This window comes from Schistocerca cancellata, chromosome 5 (assembly GCF_023864275.1).
Source record: "Schistocerca cancellata isolate TAMUIC-IGC-003103 chromosome 5, iqSchCanc2.1, whole genome shotgun sequence".
Classification (NCBI taxonomy): domain Eukaryota; kingdom Metazoa; phylum Arthropoda; class Insecta; order Orthoptera; family Acrididae; genus Schistocerca; species Schistocerca cancellata.
The window spans coordinates 550,035,657-550,051,791 of record NC_064630.1 but is presented as its reverse complement, the minus strand read 5'-3'; the positions used below and the strand labels follow the sequence as shown (position 1 = coordinate 550,051,791).

At 42.3% G+C, this 16,135-nt stretch overlaps 1 protein-coding gene and 1 non-coding gene across 6 annotated transcripts in view; one reads left to right on the top strand and one right to left on the bottom strand.

The window, feature by feature from the left end:
- LOC126188882 (kinesin-like protein KIF21A) overlaps positions 1-16,135 on the bottom strand; it is a 486,465-nt gene that overhangs the window by 190,919 nt on the left and 279,411 nt on the right. The gene's annotated exons all lie outside the window — the stretch shown is intronic.
- On the top strand, positions 8,969-9,043 carry Trnat-ugu (transfer RNA threonine (anticodon UGU)). The gene has a single exon. It is a non-coding gene; the product is annotated as a tRNA-Thr (tRNA).

The following is a 16,135-nucleotide window of genomic DNA, read 5'->3' as shown; positions in this document are numbered from 1 at the left end:
GGGGTCAAGGAAATTAGGGAGGGTAGGTGGCTGCAAGTTCTCTTGACTTGATGCCACTTCGTAGACTCCTGGGGACCCGACGCTACTAATTTATCCAAACAGCTTCCCTGTTATTACCGAGGCTGGGTGAATCAAAAAAATGTTCAAATGTGTGTGAAATCTTGTGGGACTTAACTGCTAAGGTCACCAGTCCCTAAGCTTACACACTACTTAACCTAAATTATCCTAAGGACAAACACACGCAGACACAGACACACACACACACACACACACACACACACACACACACACACACACACGCGCGCCCGAGGGAGGACTCGAACCTCCACCGGGACCAGCCGCACAATCCATGACTGCAGCGCATTAGACCGCACGGCCTGGATGAATCCCTTCACGTAGTTATCCACAGTACAAAATTCCAAGAGGGGCACCAATAATAAGTGGTTTCGAGTCACTATCCAGAAACGCTCACCACTGAATCACGAAAGCAGTCATTCCGCCATGCATACGAGGTGCATTCAAGTTCTAAGGCCTCCGATTTTTTTTCTCGGGACTGGAAAAGAAACATGCGCACTGTTTTAAAATGAGGCCGCGTTCATTGTCAATACCTCCCAGAGATGGCAGCACCGTACGGCAGATGGAATTTTACCGCCAGCGGCGAGAATGAGAACTGTTTTAAATACTTAAAATGGCAACGTTTTCCCTACTTGAACAGCGTGCAATCATTCGTTTTATGAATTTGCGTGGTGTGAAACCAATTGAAATTCATCGACAGTTGAACGAGACATGTGGTGATGGAGTTATGGATGTGTCGAAAGTGCGTTCGTGGGTGCGACAGTTTAATGAAGGCAGAACATCGTGTGACAACAAACCGAAACAACCTCGGGCTTGCACAAGCCGGTCTGACGACATGATCGAGAAAGTGGAGAGAATTGTTTTGGGGGATCGCCGAATATCTGTTGAACAGATCGCCTCCAGAGTTGGCATTTCTGTGGGTTCTGTGCACACAATCCTGCATGACCACCTGAAAATGCGAGAAGTGTCATCCAGGTGGGTGCCACGAATGCTGACGGACGACCACATGGCTGCCCGTGTGGCATGTTGCCGAGCAATGTTGACGCGCAACGACAGCATGAATGGGGCTTTCTTTTCGTCGGTTGTGACAATGGATGAGACGTGGATGCCATTTTTCAATCCAGAAACAAAGCGCCAGTCAGCCCAATGGAAGCACACAGATTCACCGCCACCAAAAAAATTTCGGGTAACCGCCAGTGCTGAAAAAATGATGGTGTCCATGTTGTGGGACAGCGAGGGCGTAATCCTTACCCATTGCGTTCCAAAGGGCACTACAGTAACAAGTGCATCCTACGAAAATGTTTTGAAGAACAAATTCCTTCCTGCACTGCAACAAAAACGACCGGGAAGGGCTGCGTGTGTGCTGTTTCACCAAGACAACGCACCCGCACATCGAGCTAACGTTACGCAACAGTTTCTTCGTGATAACAACTTTGAAGTGATTCCTCATGCTCCCTACTCACCTGACCTGGCTCCCAGTGACTTTTGGCTTTTTCCAACAATGAAAGACACTCTCCGTGGCCGCACATTCACCAGCCGTGCTGCTGTTGCCTCAGCGATTTTCCAGTGGTCAAAACAGACTCCTAAAGAAGCCTTCGCCGCTCCCAAGGAATCATGGCGTCAGCGTTGTGAAAAATGTGTACGTCTGCAGGGCGATTACGTCGAGAAGTAACGCCAGTTTCATCGATTTCGGGTGAGTGGTTAATTAGAAAAAAAATCGGAGGCCTTAGACCAAGAATGCACCTCGTACAAGCGTACGCATCGAAAGATTATCTGTATTTTGTGAAGATGATTTTATACGTTTGTTTACTTCTTAGTTGCTTTAAAAAGCAAACGAAAACATGTAAAACTTTTTTTTTTTTTTAATTGGAGGACACCGGAAGTTTGCTGTTTTAGACACACCGCGTTACTTTAGTAAAAACAAATCTCTGTTTATACATTACTTGTAGGCGGATATTAATAGTTGTGCTGTCGTTCGCAAGTATTAAAATGTTATGGACTGTACAACCTGCGGAAATTAAGCGACTAAAATGTGGAAATTACTCAAACTGAAAACGTATCTTGCTATTTTATTTAAAAGCAGTAAGGTACATTATAGCGTTGTAATTCTACGATTATTTGAAACTTCTGCCCACACTTCTACGGAAAATAAGCTAGAAAAACGGCTATCATGTGACATTGGCCGACTACACGCTTGATGTCAGTATCACAAGTGCACTGGCTTTAAGCTGTGTATTTGCATGTTGCAACCCGTGTCTAAAGCCTTGCTGCTTTTATATTCAATGCTGATACTATGTTATTAACACATAAATCACACTGCGTTGGAAGGACTCCTGGGATATTATCGTCATGCCGTTGGTGAGGTAATCCCCTAAGGCAACTCTGTGACTACAGTGACAGCCTCCCAAACTTCGGTACTGATATTACGAAACTTGGAAAGGCTTTTAAGCCAAGCGATGGTGTCACCTTCGAAGATCGTCACGAAATCGCGCAACCTGCCGCTCCTAGCCAACACTATTAAGTCACGGCTTGTCGTCACTGCAGCAGGCGGTGACGTTTTCAAGTACACAAACGCAGCCGTGCCTTTCGCCGCCGAGAAGACTTGGCACCATTCCTACGATTTCCCTAGTTACTGCTAGAGGATGCTTGTAAATCACAAGGCTGTGACTAATGCCAGGTTATAGGAATTCTTGTGACTGTAGTCTTCTCGCAAGACGTATCCAATTACCATTTCAAAGAAATAGTAAAAGACCTTAGCATAATCGTGGATAGGCATCCAGACTGTGAAGAACTGTTGCTTTTTGCAGGAAATCTCTTGTGCCTACAGTCAATCCAAATATTTAGAAGAGTATTTTCAAATCAAAATTTACTGCAGTTTTTAGTCCCACCAAATCGTTACTATTATGATGTGCTTCAACAAGGCAGAAATGGCGAAAACTTCACACGACTCGAGCTAGCGATGAATGCTTGCGTAAGATATGTGCGCTACATTTGGCCGTTTGATCACATCAGTCCTGCCTTGGTTAGATGTGACAGGGTAGGTAGAGTGATTTTCGCTTCGTCCTGCTTATTTCATCGGTTTCTTAGTCAGCAGTGCCGTCAGCACCTCTCCTCACATATCAGATACCTAATGTCACTTAACGACTGAAATACCAAATCGAATATGTTTTTCTCCATCTCCTTTTCCGTTTCAACTATACGACTATGGAACGAATTACCCTGCTACCCGCGTCGTATTCAAAACCATGCCGCAGACGAGAGGCGATTAAAGCTTTAATACTTTGTCATTGTCGTAGCTTCCGTCTCTATGCGTTTCTCATCTTCATTTCTGTTTTCTTCTTTTTGTCTCAACTGCTTATCTTACCCTGTTACTTCTCGCTCTGCCTATGACTAGTAAACATCTTCACATTGATTCCTTTAGCACTGCTGTCAGGAGTTTCTGATTGTATGATAGCGGAACAAACACTGGTAGCAGTTACTTCTGTAAAATATCTGGGAATATGCGTACGGAACGATTTGAAGTGGAATGATCATATAAAATTAATTGTTGGTAAGGCGGGTGCCAGGTTGGGATTCATTGGGAGAGTCCTTAGAAAACGTAGTCCATCAACAAAGGAGGTGGCTTACAAAACACTCGTTCGACCTATACTTTAGTAATGCTCATCAGTGTGGGATCCGTACCAGGTCGGGTTGAAGGAGGAGATAGAGAAGATCCAAAGAAGAGCGGCACGTTTCGTCACAGGGTTATTTGGTAAGCGTGATAGCGTTACGGAGATGTTTAGCAAACTCAAGTGGCAGACTCTGCAAGAGAGGCGCTCAGCATCGCGGTGTAGCTTGCTCGCCAGGTTTCGAGAGGGTGGGTTTCTGAATGAGGTATCGAATATATTGCTTCCCCCTACCTATACCTCCTGAGGAGATCACGAATGTAAAATTAGAGAGATTCGAGCGCGCACGGAGGCTTTCCGGCAGTCGTTCTTCCCGCGAACCATACGCGACTGGAACAGGAAAGGGAGGCTATGGCAGTGGCACGTAAAGTGCTCTCTGCCACACACCGCTGGGTGGCTTGCGGAGTATAAATGTAGATGTAGATGTAGGTGCGACTACTCACATTCGACAAGAACATAATGAGAAGTGTTAATAAAGTTAAAAATTCTTATGCAGTCTTCATCTAATGTATTATTCTAATTGTTATATCTACTCACTGCGGAAGTCTGGTTAGCTGTAAGAACGCCCAGAGCCCCTTAATCTTGTCAGGTGAAATTAATGCATAAATAAATAAACACATTAATCTAAAGTATGCTTCATTTATTTGAAGGTTTCGACATGGTTTCGATGCAACTGGGTACTTCTGTATAGGCCTATTGGTGTACAGTTTCTGAAAAGGTTCCCGTAATACAAGTTAAAAAAAATCTCCGCTATCTACACAAACGAAAATGAATGTATTTTTCAATAACAGTTTATACATTTACTTTTCTTGGGGACATAGGAGCATATTGTTAAACCCCTGTGAAACCAAATTTTGTATGTACCACTTCATATGATTTATTTGGCAAGGATTCTGCCGGGCTTTCATGTTTCTGTTCGCGAAGGGTCCGATGTATGTCAGACCAATTGTTTGTAATTCATTAGCCAGATCTACAGAGGTGAATCATTTATCTTCACTTACGCTGGTTGAACCAGCTTCAGAACAGATTGTGTTGGGATGCTTAGTTTTGATGGATTTGTCATTGTCACCTCCCCTGAATAAATAAAAGCGTAGTAGGAATTTGCACAACACAAACACATAATTTGTAACCCGTATTTTTGGGGTTTGTTTTGCAGATACACTCTAAAAAAGCAGCGTCCACGAAAACCTACTAGCATTTCATTAACTGTTGCAAATTTTAAGCGGCTATAATTTGTTGCGGAGTTGGATATAAACTTGTTCAACAATTCAGAAATAGCTGCCAACTTGTCATTTGATTGTTTTCTCTGTTCCCTTGTCGCTCTGTTACCAAACCCGATAACAGACAAGAAAAAGAAACCGTTCTTTGTACATTGTTATTAAACCCTTTGTGAAACCAAATTTTGTATGTACCACTTCATATGATTTATTTATTTCGTCTTCCTGTTAGCTCCGTAGCAAAACGCGAGTCTGCATTCTCATGATTAGATTTACAAGCAACCTGTGAGAGAAATCAAGACACATGATCAACGTAAGTCGCACTCACTCCAGAAATTTGTGCGTTTGCGTGATCTACTATAGTGTTCAGCATATCATCTGTAATAAGCAGAGACCATGCTTTAAATGGCATAGAAGGCTTACATTGCCGAACAGGTCCAATCAGTCCCGGTAATTGAACAATAATACTAGATTTTCTCGTTTTAGAACTACTGGGCGTGTTTCCCGACCATTTAAACCTGTTTTTCCCATAGTAGTCTTGTGAGACATCCAAATCAGAAATTGTTGTGTCTGTATTGTGAGCACTGTGTTCACTTTCACAATCACTTGTATCGGAATCATGTTCCTGGTTTCGTTCTTCCGCAGATTCACTTTCGATGTTATCTAAATAGTCCATAACCTCTTCGGCCGTTATAATATGTCCGTCGATTCGAATAGATTCACTTCTCATTGTTAGATCACACACTCAACTCAGAAAACACAATGGGATATTCAGGAATAATGTGCACGTAAGTACTATCCTGAGGTTACTCTGCAACGAACAACGTCACGACTTACACTAACACGTTTCCTTGAAGACAACTGACTTCTAAGAGAATACATACAATCTTTGGAGCAAGAGCGGCGTCATTCCAGAGTTAAATAAGATAATGTTTATGCTGCGTCAAAACTGACCCTACGATAGTACGTGGGGGTTAATGCATACAGGCACTTCACGGTAAATACTAGTTTTATTTAGACAGAAATGGAATGAAGTAAGAAATGGTCGTGGCTGTTGTTCTGCATATTGTGCTGTGTTCGAGGCTTACTTAAAACAAATTCATAAAATGTAGTGATGCAAACTGACAATGCAGAAATGACTGAAGTTTAACAATACTCTCCCACTGACGAACTTGAAATAATGAACAGCTGACGGAAATTACACTGACCAATAGGTTTCTGAAAAATGCTACAGGCTGTTGAATTTTTTTTTTTTTTATCGAGAGGATGAATTAGGTCTGGGTGGATCCGAATTATGTCGTCTTTTCGTGGTCTTCCTAAAGACAGAGGTGTATTATGTCCAAGGCCACAAGCCCAGCAAAAACAATGAATTATTGTCTGCAAATCGTAAGAAGACGTTTCGGATGTAACACTGAAAATTATTCTCTCCCAGATTTTGCTACGTCCATTACAAGATTTCTGCAAGTAAGCACCTTTTTCTTTTAATTTTTGGTCCTAACTTGCCTCGATGTTGCTGAACACAGTTATAAAGCTTGGGAAACGGTAGTTGTATAGGAATGCGTCACAGCATTCATCGACTGCACAGGCAACACTGTCTTTTTTCTCGATCAAAATGATAATGTGCGGTTTGCCCGAAACCTGACTGATTTGCTTTATGTGCAGTACTTTAAGGGATAACAAGAAACTTCATCTTCAAGCTAGCTACGAATTTTTTCTATAGTATTACCTATCAACGACATCTCCCCTACACATTTACCGAGGTAAACCTCATAATTGCACAACTTCTTTTTCCATGCAATTCGCTTAACTTTTTTAACACTGCACTGCTACTGGTGGGTCTCCCGGACCCTGACTTGTGTGAGCGATTCGTTTTCGTTAGGTTCACAACACTGCACACGAGCAGCGTTCCTTGTAGTGTCCTACCTTACACAGCTGTGCCATTTGCTCGTCAAGTGACGGCGGAAGTCCACTATCAAGGAGTGCTCGTAGCGTGTTTGGGTCTGCCAGACCGACCACATGAAGTATGTAAGTACTTGTTGGGGCTATAGGACCCAGAGTAGCAATGGTGGTATTGTTTGTCCCAACACAAATACGTTCGTAGCACACATTCAAATTGCTGAATCAGCTTATTTATTTCAGACGAGGACTATAATGCATATAACAGAAGATCTGTGTAACAATGCACTGCGAAATGAAATCGTTAGTGACGAATCAGATGACGAAGGTGGACACGTAGACGGCGAACTATATAGTGAACACGATACGGAAAGCGACGAAAGTGGGAATGACAGTGATAGATATCAGAACGATTGTAGGGACAAGCGTACTAAATGGATGAAAGACATGCCTACTCCTCGTATCAGAAGAATTTCACATAATATTGTGTCACATATTCCTGGTGTGCGGGGAATGACAAAGAATAAAAGATTTACAAATATGGCGGCTGTTTTTCAGGGATAAAATAATGGATGCAGTAGTGATACATACTAATCAATCTATCGAATCCGCTAAGTCGAGAGACTCTTCGTCTCAGACCTTCATTCATGAGACAGATAATGTGAAATTGAAGCATTTCTTGGTCTGTTCTACTTGGGTGGAATCTACAACGTTGGTAGGGTTAATTTACAAGAACTATGGGACAAAGATGGAACAGGACTGGAATTATTCTACTCTACAATGACTCTACTGAGATTCAAGTTTCTGGCACAGTGTCTGAGATTTGACGATAAGTCAACGAGGTTCGACAGGCGGAAATAGGATAAATTGGCTCCTATAGAAATATATTTGATTTGTTCACCAAAAAATGCATGGCACACTATTCTCTTAGAGAATATGTCACTGTAGAAGAAATGCTTGTCAAATTTCGATGACGATGTAGTTTTTGAATGTAAATTACTTCCAAACCTGGCAAATACGGAATAAAAGTGTTCAATCTAGCTGATGCACGAACGGCGTCCACGTCAAATTTGGAAGTTTATTTAGGTGAGCAGCCAGATGGACCGTATAAGTTGAATAATCGTGCAGCTGGTGTCGTCAAAAGGTTGTGCAACCATATTTCCAAAACATCAAGGAACATAACTATGGATAACTGGTTTACGAGCTGTGAGCTGGCCCTGTCACTTCTGAAAGACAGTAAATTAACACTTTTGGGAACAGTAAGGAAGAACAGGACGGAAATTTCCCCAGAATTCGTGAACCCAAGGGGTAGAAATGCTTTTACAAATATCTTTGGCTTTCAGAAGACGTGCACATTAATGAGTTACGTACCAAAGAAAAACAGGTTCCTATTTCTAATGAATACTATGCACCATAACAACAAAATAGATGCAACAACTTGGGAAAAAATGAAGCCGGAGATAACTCTGTATAATGCTACTAAGGGTGGGGTAGATTTAGTAGATCAGATGTGTGCCACCTATGATGTAGCAAGGACAACTGGAAGGTGACCGTTGGCCTTATTCTCGTGCTTACGGAATGTAGCAGGCATAAATAGTATCATCTTCAGAGCTAACAACCATGGGGAGACCAAGAGGAGAGACTTTCTGAAATCACTTGGGAAGGCTCTTGTCAGAGGCCAATTACTACACAGGGCTGGCAGTAAGCAAATCAACCACCCCCCCCCCCCCCCTCTCTCTCTCTCTCTCTCTCTCTCTCTCTCTCTCTCTCTCTCTCTCTCTCTCTCTCTCTCTCTCATATATATATAGAACAGACCAAGAAATGCTTCAATTTCACATTATCTGTCTCATGAATGAAGGTCTATATATATATTGTCTGTTCTTCCGGACATGTCCAAAAGAATAGACGCCATATCCATATGAATATATAGTTCTGGCAGTGGGCAGTGTCGGCCATGACCTCCTCCTCCTCCTGTGCGGATGTACACATATTCCCCGAATTCTTACGGGACTTTGTATGAATGTTTTCCACGAGTAATGAATGTGTTGGGGTGGGACACTACGAAGTAGTGTGTGGACATACAAGGTGAGAACCTGCAGTCACGCTATCCTCTGTGCCCTCGGTGGCTCCTATGGATAGAGCGTCTGCCATGTAAGCAGGAGATCCCGGGTTCGAGTCCCGGTCGGGGCACACATTTTCTCCTGTCCCCGTTGATATATATCAACGCCCATTAGCATCTGAAGGTATTAAATCATTCAAATTTCGTTCTCAAGAGATCTGTCAACAGACTGGCGGGGGTCGAACAGCAAGACGATGGGGGTGTGAACCAGAGTGGAGTGCCTAAGAGAGGACGGTGCTATGGGTGTGAAGATAGCAAAACACAAATATATTTGTTACAAATGCTCTAAGTTTGTATGTCTCAAAAAACATACAAGTTTAATTTGCAAAAACTGCAGTTTACCAAAAACGACATGTGGAAACAGTACGTTCAAAAGACATTGTGGAGACTCTCCGTTTACTTACACCGTTTTCGTACGTGTTTTCTACTCATCTGTTCATATTTGAGTTTGGTTTTCGTAGCTTTCATTGTTCTACTTTGTGTGCTATGACACACAACAGTCACATTGTGTAACCATTTAACAAATCAGACTGATACGCAGGTCGGCTCTGTGAGACCTCTCGTAGCAATGGTGGTGCAAACGAACACAGTAGCAACGCAGGGTTTAACAGGTCGAAAAAGCCTGGAATTCATAAGTGTTCATCTCACTTGCAATTCACAGGGCCCAGTCTTGTTGGTCTCCTGGTAAAGGTGATCTGATTCTCTCGGCCACTTCTAAATCTTTCGAATTGTTTTTCTTTGATACTTTTGTGAGTTTCGTAATTTATATAAGTCTTTCTTCCATTTATACAACTCATGTTCAGATTTTACGAAAAGAAATCGGCTTTGAACACTGCTTGTGTAGAACAGTGTTCTCCCTCCGTAAGTAAAGAAATTACAGCCATTCTTTCTCACAGAAAGCAGTTACTGTACTTGTTTTCTTTGGGCTTGGAAAGTAATCTGTTTTTGTTCTGGACTTTAATTAGCATAACAATCATTCATCGATCCACAATTCATGGATCCGTCAGAGTTATTTCCGTTTGCTCTAATGTTTCCACAATTTCTAACGCAAATGTCGACATCATTTGAATGAACGTCCAAGAAATTAACTAATTAAGTAACAATGTAGGACTTCAGGAGAGGTAAGTGATTTTGACTGCATACGACGTTCTTCATACTGTCTTTCATCCATGCAAGGTTGAGAACAATAAATGGATTTCACATTACTGTGAAACTCTGGAACCTGCACAAAACAGATGGTATTAGTTACTATATATATGAAGAAATTACAAAGAAAATTAATTCAGTATTATCTCCATTGTTAACACCTAGCGATACCGCAAGGGCAATACTCATTACTACGGATATTAAATGAGATACAAATTCGAGGGAACAGTAACTGTAATTGTGTCACAGAAGGTATCAAAGGAAACTGAAATTCTGCTTTGCAAATTACTATCACGTTGCGCGATGTTATCTGTTTACCGATGTGACGTCAACCAAGGATGTGTGCCCGCGGTATTGCGCATGTGCTGCCTGCTACAGCTACGGCGGAGGTGTACGTTTCTCCAGCCGCCTGGTGAGATAAGACTTTGAGAAATTTCAACTTTTTTTAAAAAACTTACAGTGTGTCTCAGCAGCAAAAATTTTGACATTGTGTTTCTTTCAGTTTATTCTTCCCGAATAAAAAAGTTTCAGGGCAGGCTGCGATCGATGGGATTGGACAGTTCCCTTGTATTAAGGTACCTCTGATGATTCGTAATTCTCTTTGTGCCCTGAGCATCCTCTCTGTGTGTCTTTCAAAGAAAACAACAGTAACAGAATTTACACCAACTACTTCCTCTGAATCGGCAGATTTTTTTTTTTTTTTTTTTTTTTTTTTAGACAAGATATTTTTGAGTTCCCCAGTTGCTGCGGCTGCTAGAAGGAATTTGCCTACAGGTGCTGCACATGACAGGCTTTCTCAGACGTCCAGTCCTTCAGAAACTCACAGCAGGAAAAGATTATTGAGAACTGCAGTTCTGTTAAGTTTTTAATACCTCCGTTCACCTACATTAAGATACAAGTACGCCCTTGGTATCACCGATATCATTGCCGAATTCCGGTTAATTCATTGTAGACTGTGCATGGCATTTAATTTTTACTACTACACGTTGTTTCCTATATACTACAATAGCTATTACAACATTTTAACCCACATTAAACTAATAGTGAAACGGTCGAATCTTTCTCTACACCTTTCGATGCAAATACTCTGATATTTCTTCCGATACCATGACATTACCGACTATACCACACGATCATTTCATTTTTCAATTCACAGACTACTTTTCAGTGATAGCGGTGGTACTGAAACAAAAGCATCGACAGTACATATCGGAACGTCCCTAGTAAGAACCAGTTAGCTTTAAACTTAACAAATTCTTTCTTAAAAAGAAGAGCAGCTTATCTGCGTGCATCATTATTTCTATAGTCCAGAGCAAGGGCGGGTGTCGCGTAGGCGCGTTCACTGCGCATTTTCTGAACTCGTAGCTAATCGACTTAGTTACACGGTTTGTCACGCAGTCGCCCAAGTTCTGTGTATTTGCGGCCATTACGTAAGTACCTGCACTTTGCAGTCGTCCTACAAGAAAGAGTCAAATATTGACTTGTGCCTCGAGCAACTTTCCCCGCTCTCCTGGCCGTCCCTCTGTGACGAGAGATTTCTAAATATGAATATATTTTGTAACACATGAGCACATACTCAGGCTGAAGTACTAACGCTTTCAGTCAGCGGCTGTACGCTGAAAAATTCTAATGGAACACTGCGGTGATGACACAGCCCGCAGAGAAATGGTGTCACAGTAAAAGAGGGAAACTTAAAATATGCTATTTACAAAACGTTCTTTGATAGTAGTTGGAAACCGTGTGGTTGACCGGGAAACAAATGTCCGGCTTTCCCAGTTAAGCCAATCGAAAACACTTCGCGGACCAAGTTGGAATTTCAAGTTTCCCATTTCTCCACATTTCATGGCCGTGCGGTTCTAGGAGCTACAGTCTGGAGCCGAGCGACCGCTACGGTCGCAGGTTCGAATCCCGCCTCGGGCATGGATGTGTGTGATGTCCTTAGGTTAGTTAGGTTTAATTAGTTCTAAGTTCTAGGCGACTGATGAACTCAGAAGTTAAGTCGCATAGTGCTCAGAGCCATTTTTTCCACATTTCATACACAAGTTCTCTTGCATGTACTCTTGAAAGAAAATATACCGCGAACAAATGGCTCAGGCGCAGCTAAAGCGACAAGTAAAGCTTTGAGGGTGTCTTGCCTGAGTAGCTCAGTCCATAAGAGGATTACCTGCCAAAGGCAAAGTTCCGGGTTTGAGTCCCCATCCGGCACAAATTTACTTCAATATATACATCTGTACGCGTGTGTAGTGTGGCTCTGTTCCACACAAACCTGTAGTTCCGGGGTTCAGTTATCCGCTCCCATGACTTTGTGACTATCCCTTCTTTACTCTATGATAATGAATTGCAATTTCGAAAATGCCGAGTTGCACCAAGGCCTCGAATCTACGTTAAACTGTCGCGGACCTGTATAATTGACTAAGTCAGTTCAAAGGTTCGAGATAGGCAAAGAGCATATCGCCTCCAATAGGCCCGTGTCTTGAATGAAGGTTTGTAGTGTTCAAAACAACCTTCGGTTTGTGGGTGGTTTTACCATGCACGTACTGGGTGTCTCACGGTGCTGAAAGAAGTACTTTGAGATAAAGAATGACAGTTGGGAATATTTTAATTTTTATTGACATAAACAACTTTGAACTTATAATGGAACGTTAAGCTCCTGTTGCAACTGTGCAAGGTGACGGCCAGCTATCTAGATGCATATATTACATCGGCACATACTGTATAATCTGACTGCACTCTCAAATTTTGCTGTTGTATGTTGTACAATGCGACACGCTGCTAGCGTCTACCAGCCTGTTCCTCTTCACTTTCTGGTGGGGTTTCATACACCAACGCTTTGTAACACTATAGCGAAAAATCCATAGGAATTAAATCCGGCGATCGCAACGGCCATAGGGCAAGACCTTCCCTTCAACTATGTAAACGGACATTAATCACAAAGTTTTGAAACCGTACCACATAAGTAGGCGTAAAGGCCTGTTATTGGTTGATTACACGATTTCCGAACCACCACAAGAAACAGTCACATTCATTATCTGGGAGTATGCGTAAATAGCGGTTTAATGTGAAACGACCACATAAAACTTATCACAGATAAGGTAGATGCCGTGTCAGCTCCATTGAAATAATCCTAAGAAAATTTGGTCTACCCACAAAAAAAAGGTAGCTTACCCTCCTTCAACCGTTACTTGAATAATGCTTGTGAGTCTAGAATCCGTAACAATGAAGACTAATAGAGGAAATAGAGAAGATGCGAGGAAGAGCAGTAGGTTTTGTTGCAGGTTCATTCAGTAAGCATTACGGGGATGCACGGCAGACACTGCAAGAGAGGCATTCTGAAGTTCCGAGAATGTATTGTACAATATGAGGCAGGCAAGATATTGCTTCCTACTACGTGTATTTCTCGAAATGATCAGGAATGTAAAATTAGAGAGATTCGGGCTCACACGGAGGCTTATCAGCAACGGTTCTTACCGCGAACCATTCGTGGCTGGAACAGGAGAAGTGGGAAGTGACAATGATACACAAAGTATCCTCCGCCCTACATCGTAAGGTGTCTTGAGGAGTGTAGAAGATGTAGATCGCGGGCAGTCAACGGGCGAGAATTTGCAAAACTGTTCAGAAAACAGCGTCGAGTTGGTTAATAATACAAGAACGCAAATCACGTGGCCGTGAAGTTTTCGAATCGTACAGTTCGGGCATGTGCCTAGCGCCTGTAAGTCACACATGAAACATAAATCAGTAGCACAGCAGATGCAAGAATACGACGGCAGACATCTGGTGTCTGTTATGAAGGAAGATCTTGAACTCCTTTAGGACGCGTTTAGAAGGCTGGAACTGACAAAAATAACAAGGCAGTAAAGGACTTTGCGATGTCGCTGTTCGGGACTGCTCTTCTGTCCACGTAATTTACCCTGGAAGGAATACACAAGGATTTACTGAATGATTAATTTGGGTCTGGGAAATGATGATGAGGAACCTCAGGCTGCAGAAGAAGAAAATGTGCATGCTGAACTGCCATCAGTTGAAGGTGCTAAATGTGTGCTACTGCTAAAGACAATATCATTCCTCATTCTATGAATGCTGTAATTTATGACTGCAATTATCTGTCACCTTATTAATGTCATTTCATTGTAAGCAAGCCATTTTTGTTAGTGTTTTTGTGGAATAAAAATAAAAAGAAAAAAAAGGAAGTCCCTTCAGTTCATCGACTGACCGCAATATCCTGCGCATCGTACTCTTAACTTTCGTAGTTACCACCGTCCACGCGTTCAAAAGCTCATTTCGGAGTTTTCATGTACTCTTGTCACTTTTCAAGTGAATATGCTCATATTTTTAATTGCTTACAAAGCGAAGATGTCGGTTCACGACACCCCTAAAAGTTTAAAAAAATACTGAGGAAATCGGGACATCTGGCGACAACACCTCTACAAACCTCACGTAGGTTAGATGACTTGCAGGGAAGCAGTTTGCAGTGTTGTAATGAGTGTGGCTTGGGAACGGAGGAAGCTCCAGGGCAGGGGATAACCCGCAAGCACGCCGCGTCCACGTCCTGGTCATTAGCGCGCGCGTCGCCTCAGGCCCCCAATTAGCGACCGCGTCCCGTCAACACCAACCGGCCTGCGACGTGCTTATCTCGCAGGAGACAACACCAGTGCAGATCTCGAGCGCACTGCAGTGCGATAACGACGACAGAACTGAATGAGCCCAGTATGAAGCCCCGCGCGCTGCAAGAAGGCGTCCCTTCTCAGTTCTGTCGTCTTTAACGCCGGAAACTGGAACGTTCTTGGTGCCTTCGGGGGTACTTTTGAAACAACAACAATAGACGCTACTTTCAGTATGGCAAGAACCGTATCACAATCCTCTCACTGATAAGTTTGCACATTCTTTTTATCTCTTCTTCACGCATCTTCTGATGATTCATCTGATCAAAACAGACCATTAAATGACGAAAAATATTGCAATCGAATATTGTTTTGGATTCCTCAAGTTCTTGAACACTGGATCGCTGTAGCCTAATATGTGAGGACGTCACGCTCAGTACAGGGTCTTGTCAGGAGATCCTTCATCACTGACAGAAAAGCCACTCTTTCACTTTGTAATTTGCGAAAATCAGTGGCATACCTACCACGAAACTAGTTAATAATGTACTGCTTGTTATCAAGAAACTTAGCTGCCTACGGATAAGGGTTTACAATTTGAACCTTATCCTGTGTGTAAATTTGTGTGTGTTTTAACAGTCCGAGGCCTATACGGTGTTGCGCTTTTAATGCGACAGATTTCATAATCATAAAAGTGCACTCATTATCCAAGTTTCACTTTCATATAATGCCAAATAATTATTCAACTACATGTCAATATTCAATAGCAATTGATCTCTTTTATTCCTTCTTGTTTGTGCCAGTTCGCTTTTGATGTCTCCGACCATATTGTGTAATGATGAATGATTCTTCCACTACGTCGATTTGGAAATTCCTGAGAGAGTAAAACACTATGATATGCTGGGACTCTTAACCCGACGCTTACGTTTCACTGACTGAACTACATAGGCCATAGTCTGTTAAGAAATAAAACCGTTTTAGCTGTAACATGCTACTACTGGTTTCACAGCACTTACAATTGCACCTTCAGATGCAAATTGGAGTCAAATCATGATACACATCACACACACTCTAAGACAAAGAAAATGAGGCACCACGATCAAATTATCCGAGTGTGACGGAAATCGGTAGATGTGATGTTACATGTACAGACAAATAAATGATCACAATTTCAGAAGAATTGTATGATTTATCCTACAGAAAGAGCTTCACAAATTGGGCAAGAGAATGACGCACTGGTCCATATATGGCCCTTATGAAAGCAGTTATACGGCTTGACATTGATTCACGGAGTTGTTGGATGTCCTTCTAAAGGATATCATGCTAAATTATGTCCAAATGCCCCTTTGGATCGTCAAAATCCCGAGCTCGTTGGAGGAGCCTGCTCGTAATGCTCCGAACGTTCTCAACGGAAGAGAGAAC